Below are 7,217 nucleotides of genomic sequence, written 5' to 3'. Positions count from 1 at the left end.
CCTGAGTACCCTGTAAAAGTAAACACTGAACATTGATTGCCAGGTGTTACCCAAAATCCAAAAAGTAAATTTTAATGGAGTAACTATATTTATCAAATGTTTCATATACCATGACAAACATTTTGGAGTGTAGAGTACAGAGGCATTCATCAGTGTTGTGCTTACTTACATTACTACTAAGGAGCCACAGAACTTCTTTTGGGGGACAGGAGGGAAATGGATATTCTAATGTTTAGAGATTACATTCAGCTTTGTTTTCAGGGATTACACTATGCAGTATCAGGAACCAGGTGATGCCAGGGATTGAGCATGGAATATCTGAGTTTAATGTAAGCATATTGACCCCTGAACATATATATCTCTGGCCTGAACTTCTTTCATTTTGCAAAACTCAAACTCTGTAGTTCAATACTAACTATATTTCCTCTTTCCCTCAGGCCCTGGGAACTACCTTTCTACTTTCTGCCTCGATAGGCTTGAGGATTTCAGATTCCTCATATAAGTGGACTCACACAATATATATTCTTTTATAACTAGTTTATTTCACTTAGCATAATGTCTTCAAGGTTCATCTGTGTTCAATGTGGTTTTTTATTTACATTTCCCTGGTGACTAATAACATTAATATGCTTATTTGCTTTTTGTACATATTCTATGGAGAAATACCTGTTCAAATCCTTTTACTGTCCATATTTGATGACTATTATCAACCCATTCTTCAGATTGCCTACAACATGTTGTATTAATTATTAATTATAAAGTCCTAGTGGTGGATGGATGGTGAGGCCTGTCTCGGCCTCGCCCAACGCCTGCAGCCCCTTCAGCCATCAGGTCTGTAGGTGCACGGGTGAAGGCGAAGAAATAATCCACAGCAGTCAGATGAAGTTTCAGGAGACATCCTGCTTTATTACAAGGCCCTAATCGCTATGTGCATATTCCTCACATGACCTCTAAGCTAAGCAGCCTCTTTCCTGCTCTTCTGCCTCCACCTGGTGTCCCTCTCCTTGCTGCATCCCCTCTCCCTCGCTTCCCCTCTTCTCCTGCAGTCCTTAATTACCAGCCACATCCCCCTCCCAGCTGTGGGAGAGCCTCCCCATCCAGGTGAAATTAGTATTAGGCTTTGGGGTAGGGTAACACAACACACCTCAAGATTCTTTCCCTTTAGAATTTATAATAGGAAGGTATATCACTGTACAATCTTGGAGCTAATAGAAACAGTAATTTGTAGAGTTCTTTTTTAGTTTGTTTTGTTTGGTGGGGGGACCACATTCAGCAGTGCTCAGTGATTACTTCTGGCTCTGTGCTTAGAAATTATGCCTGGGAGTCCAGAGAGATAGCATGGAGGTAGGGCATTTGCCTTGCATGCAGGACAGTGGTTCGAATCCCGGCATCCCATATGGTACCCCGAGCCTGCCAGGAGTGATTTCTGAGCATAGAACCAGGGTAACCCCTGAGCGATGCCAGGTGTAACCAAAATACAAACAAACAACAAAAAAAAAAAAAAAAAAAGAAAAGAAAGAAATTATGCCTGGCAGGCCAAGGGGAACAGATAGAATGCCATGGATCCAACAGGAAAACAGGGTCAGCAGCATGCAAGGCAAACTCCTTACCTATTGTACTGTCACTCAGTCCTCTAATTTTTTTCCCTCTCTCCTCCCCCTTTAATCCATAATTTTTCCTGTGCTTAATAGCTGTAAATCTTTTTTTTTCATATAAAAGAGATTTTTTATTTTTGCCCTTAGAAATGTTTAATACTACACATTATACATGATTTAGAAATAAATTTAGAATAAATGTCCAAAGAAGAGTCGTCCACTCTATTCCTTCTCTTTGGTCTGGTCACTCAGAAATATAATGTTGTCAGCTATAATTGTTGTTGCTTGTCACCTCACATTGTTTTTATCTGTATATTCACCATAGTCTTCTTTCCCTTCCACAAATATTCGAGACCCCTTTTTCACATACTGATATGCCACATCTCGGAGGCCTGGCCGGAATACTGATATTCTATGCCACGTTGTCTTTTGACTGACATCACCCATCCGATACGCTTCATTTTCTCCTGATTTCCACATCTCATTTGTTGCTAGAGAAAATATCGTGACTGGGTTTTTTCCTTCCACTTGTCTCATCACAGGGTCCTGGCCCACTCGTCCAAGTAAATGCACACGATTCAGAGATTGCTCAAGAACCAAGCTGCTGCTTGTTACCTCAGATTGGTGTCTTACAAACTGGTGAAACACCTATATGTAATACAGGTCTTTGAAACATGGTTTCTAATGTCTTTTCATACAAATCTAATCTTTAGCCTTTTCCACGCGTACCTGCCTCCACTTGCAACCAAGACTCTAATAGCTGTAAATCTTGATAAAATTCTGATGTGCTTTGGAGCTAACAAAGACGTATTTTAATTACAAATATTAAAAATTTTAGTATTATATTTTAATTAAACATATTCTTTTGTACAATTCATTCCTATTTTTACTCTTTTCTACCCATATTATACATTGCTGACTGAATAATTTTCAACAGTATAAATTTGACCATGTCATTCCCTAGACTAAGTTTCCCCATTGCCAAACAAAATAAGTATAATTTTCTCTTTTACTTGAGGCCTTTTTTTTTGCTGAGGAAATTAGCAATAAATAAGTTGGGGCTTTCATGCATTCAGGGAGACCTAGCTCCTCCTGACAATTCTTGGCCAACAGAGACAGCAGTTCAGCATAAGGGCCAAAAGATGTGGTGTTTCGTGGATCCTCTGATGCCAGTGCCTAGGTGACTCCAAGGTTGTATGTGTCAATGTGTCAATATTGGAGAGATTGTATGGTGCTAGGACTGAACCAGAATTGGCTACATGCAACACATGCACCTTGACTTCTGTACTGTCTTTCCAGCTGCATTAAGAAATGCATTTGAGGGGCTGGAGAGATAGCATGGAGGTAAGGTGTGTTTGCCTTGCATGCAGAAGGACAATGGTTCGAATCCCAGCATCCCGTATGGTACCCTGAGCCTGCCAGGAGCGATTTCTGAGTGTAGATCCAGGAGTAACCCGAGCACTGCAGGGTGTGACCCAAAAACGAAAAGGAAAAAAATGCATTTGACACTGTATAAAGAATTCACAAACATATATAAGCAAACATATAATAAACAACAAATATACATTTTTCATAATTCCTCACCCTCATTGCATATGTTGCTTTAATGTTTTAAGTTTTTTAAAAAGATATATAATGAAATTCACAAAATTTATCGTCAAAACTTGAAGGTTGGAAAATACTTGGAAAATATAGCATAGTCAATTTGGCTAATTCAAAATTTGGTCAAACTTACTGTAACCGGTGGGAGAAAAAGTAGAGGTATCTTTTTGGTGATAGGTTACTACTGAAATTTTGATAGTAAATACTATAAATACTTTACACATATAAAAATATAAAGTTATACCCCTAAAGCCATATATGTTATAACATAATGATAAATACACAAAAATAAAAGAATACTTAGTCCAATGATCCTTAAATCTAGTAAAATTTACACATTATGGGGCCGGAAAGGTGGCGCTGGAGGTAAGGTGTCTGCCTTGCAAGCGCTAGCATAGGACAGACCATGGTTCGATCCCCCGGCGTCCCATATGGTCCCCCCAAGCCAGGGGCGATTTCTGAGCGCATAGCCAGGAGTAACCCCTGAGCATCAAATGGGTGTAGCCCGAAAAAAAAAAAGTCTACACATTAGAATCACTTGGTGAATAAAATAATTTTTTATTTTATTTTATTTGTTTTTGGTTTGGGGTCACACCCGGCGGTGCTCAGGGGTTACTCCTGGCTGTCTGCTCAGAAATAGCTCCTGGCAGGCACGGGGGACCATATGGGACACCGGGATTCGAACCAACCACCTTTGGTCCTGGATCAGCTGCTTGCAAGGCAAAGCCGCTGTGCTATCTCTCCAGGCCCTAATTTTTTATTTTAAAAGCAACATACAGTATTTTCCGGCGTATAAGACGACTTTTGAAACAAAAAAAGTCAACCGAAATGGCGTCGTCTTATACGCCGAGTATATCCCGAAAAATGTTTCAATATGCTGCTAAATGAAACAAAAAAAAATTAGGCCAGAGTTTCCAAATCTCTTTTTTGGGGCTCCCAAACAGTGCTCGGGAGATCTGGGGGTCACTTCTGGCAAAAACCAGCTAACCGTGTTGGTGGTTCAGTGCTAGGGACCGAGGATGGGGTGTTGTTAGGTTCATGTAGTGGGGGAGATTAACTGACGCCACCAGGGAATTGCCAGACAAGGTGCCTATGATAAGGGACCAATCACTGCCAGGCTGCTCCCACCACCTCTCTGACTCAGCCAATCCAAGCAGGCTTTGTATGCATGCAAATTAGACAATGTTCTGTACCGAATCTACACTGTCAAAGGCCTGCTCAGATTGGCCAGAGTCAGAGAGGAAGTCTATTACAGTATAACCTTTAAACTTTTGCTTGTTGTGATTGGCTCACTGTGGTACATGAGCACAGGAACACATGCAGCACATGAACATTCTGTCTGATACAGCGAATATAGGCCTAAACCTATGTTTTAACTGCAAAATTAGGGGGCCGTCTTATACGCCCAGTCATTTTATACACCGGAAAATACGGTAATCGGGGCCGGCGGGGTGGCGCTAGAGGTAAGGTGTCTGCCTTGCAAGCGCTAGCCAAGGAAGGGCCACAGTTCGATCCCCTGGTATCCCATATGGTCCCCCCAAGCCAGGGACAATTTCTGAGTGCTTAGCCAGGAGTAACCCCTAAGCATCAAACGGGTGTGGCCCAAAAAATAAAAAAAAAAAGGCAACATAATCTAGATATACGCCCCTTGAAGACACATATAAAGTCTGAGGAGCCCAAAATTTAATATTTGTAGTAAAAGTTTCCCAGTTAATTCAATCAGGCAGCATAGTTGAAGAACAATGATTGTTATATCATAGGATTTGACTTTTTTTCCATCACAATATAACTAAAGCATTCTTTGCTTATTTGTTCCCCTGAACTCAGAATTTGTGCCCTCTACCTATTGGAATGTTTCCACACCTACCTCAAATACCACTTCTACTCATTTCTTAAACCATAACCGTCTCTGATTTCCCTAGACTTTCCACACGTATTTATTTGGTTTTATTTATGGTACTTCTCTTCCTCCACCTCACTGTGCTTATCTTTCTACTACAGTGGTGAGAAACACATAATTTCCACTTACTAAGTTAGCATTTGATAAACTTCCTTGAAATGAGGTTGACATGGAACCTTTTGTTCTGGATTTGAGCCACTAAATAGAAAATTTAAAGATAGGATTAAAATGAGTGTTACATTATGGACATAAATAGCTGACTATTAATTTTTTTTTTTTTTTGCAGAAGATAGTCATGCAACCTAGTATTTGGTAGCACTCTCCCAATCTTCTGTTCATTAGTCCTCCAATTACATAGTCAGATCTAAATGACAAAATAAACTAAAAATTTCCCATCTTATTTGGTGTTGGGCCCCTTAAGAGTTCCTAGTCTCTGTAACCTGAGGTTTCCAGGTCATGTCTTTGAGCTTGGAGCAAATGAAATACCCTAAACGTTAGTTCCCATCAGATTTGGCTGTGCGTGTTCTGAGCACCGTTACAGTATTATGTTTTCCATTTTGCATGGGTATAAATTAGAGTACAGAGAGGATTTGATTAGCTCAAGATCCCAGAGTGACTGGCAATGATGGGAATAAAGTCTTGCTCCTTGCATTCCTGGCCCAGTTCACTCTGTACCAAACCACAGGTATGCTGCTTTTTTGCTGATGAGGTCTCACAGCGTTCCTTGGTGGGGATAACCATTAGCTCTGAGAGGATGAAGGCACACACAGGGAGACTTTCAGAGAGTCATTTGAAGAGACAGAGTAAGGGCAAATGGAGTTCTTGCATGAACATTTCTGAATATGGTTTAGAAAACATGTGGTTATCAAATACTTGATGGGGTTTAAGATTATTTAAACGTCAAGTCACTTTGCATTTATGAGTGATATCTAGTCCTGCATGTCCATCTCTCTCTGAGTGCAATGTGAATGAAATAATAGGCCAATATAATGTTTGGGGGATTTTTGTTTTGTTTTTTTTGGGCATATCCATTATTTTTCTGGGTATATTTTTGCCTCTGTACTCAGGAATTACTCCTAGCTGATTTAGGAAAACATACAGGGTATTGGGGATCAAACTGAGGCAAATGCCCTACCCCCTGTACTATTTTACCAGCCCCCAATATAATGTATTCTGTCACTTAAATTCTTAAAAAAAATGCTCCAAATTTAAAATATCATCAATAAAAATCAAGGTTGTTTTAAAGCTTTGAAAGAGGAAAAGTGACTTTGTACCCAAGATGCCAAGTTAAAATCCTCTTTACCTTGCCTCCCCACCTCCTCATTTCCACCCTAGTAGATTATCAGATTGGTAATTTCATCTGGAAACACAGTCATCTTTGGGTCTTATTCTCATAGCAAATTTAATACACAGGTTCACTGGGCCAGCCCTCTTCCCACTATTTCTCTTTCCAAGGACACATCAACCATGCTCACCTTTAAATTTCTTTTTTTACATCCTTTTGGCTTCTGGGTCTTTACAGGTACTATTTTCTATGCCTAAGAGGAGTTTCCTATTTCTCTTTATAAGACTTATCCTATTTTTTTTTCCCAACCTCAAGACTTAACCTATTTCTTTTGTTTTTGTTTTTGGGCCACACCCAGTGATACTCAGGGGTTACTCCTGGCTATGTGCTCAGAAATCGCTCCTGGCTTGGGGGACCATATGGGATGCTGGGGGATCGAACCATGGTCCATCCTAGGTTAGCATGTGCAAGGCAAAAGCCTTGCACCACTGCTCTGGCCCCAAGACTTAACCTGTTTCTAATCTTAGCAGAATATTATTTTCTCAGATAGACTTCTAGTCAGTAGATATTGCTTGGACTAACCAGTGTTTTACTCCACAGTTACCTACCACCTATTTACTTGGCATCACAGAATCCTATCATTAAAGCATTTAGATTCACCTGAGTTCTAATGTGTTAAATGGTTCATTCTATGTTATGGACTAGAGAGTAAACTCTGGGAAAAGCAGAGTCTTATTCTATTCTGGTCATTTGCCTGATAGCTAGTAAGTACTAGTTAATAAATTCACTGCTGGTAAATACACATGTATTGAGTAAATGACATAACCAGAAATGA

General features: G+C 40.0%; 1 pseudogene; it reads right to left on the bottom strand.

Moving 5' to 3' along the window:
* Positions 1–1,700: 1,700 nt before the first annotated feature.
* On the bottom strand, positions 1,701–5,838 carry LOC126002064 (single-stranded DNA-binding protein, mitochondrial-like; annotated as a pseudogene).
* Positions 5,839–7,217: the final 1,379 nt, after the last annotated feature.

This window comes from Suncus etruscus, chromosome 1 (genome assembly GCF_024139225.1).
Source record: "Suncus etruscus isolate mSunEtr1 chromosome 1, mSunEtr1.pri.cur, whole genome shotgun sequence".
Classification (NCBI taxonomy): Eukaryota; Metazoa; Chordata; class Mammalia; order Eulipotyphla; family Soricidae; genus Suncus; species Suncus etruscus.
This window is presented reverse-complemented; position numbering and strand designations above follow the sequence as displayed.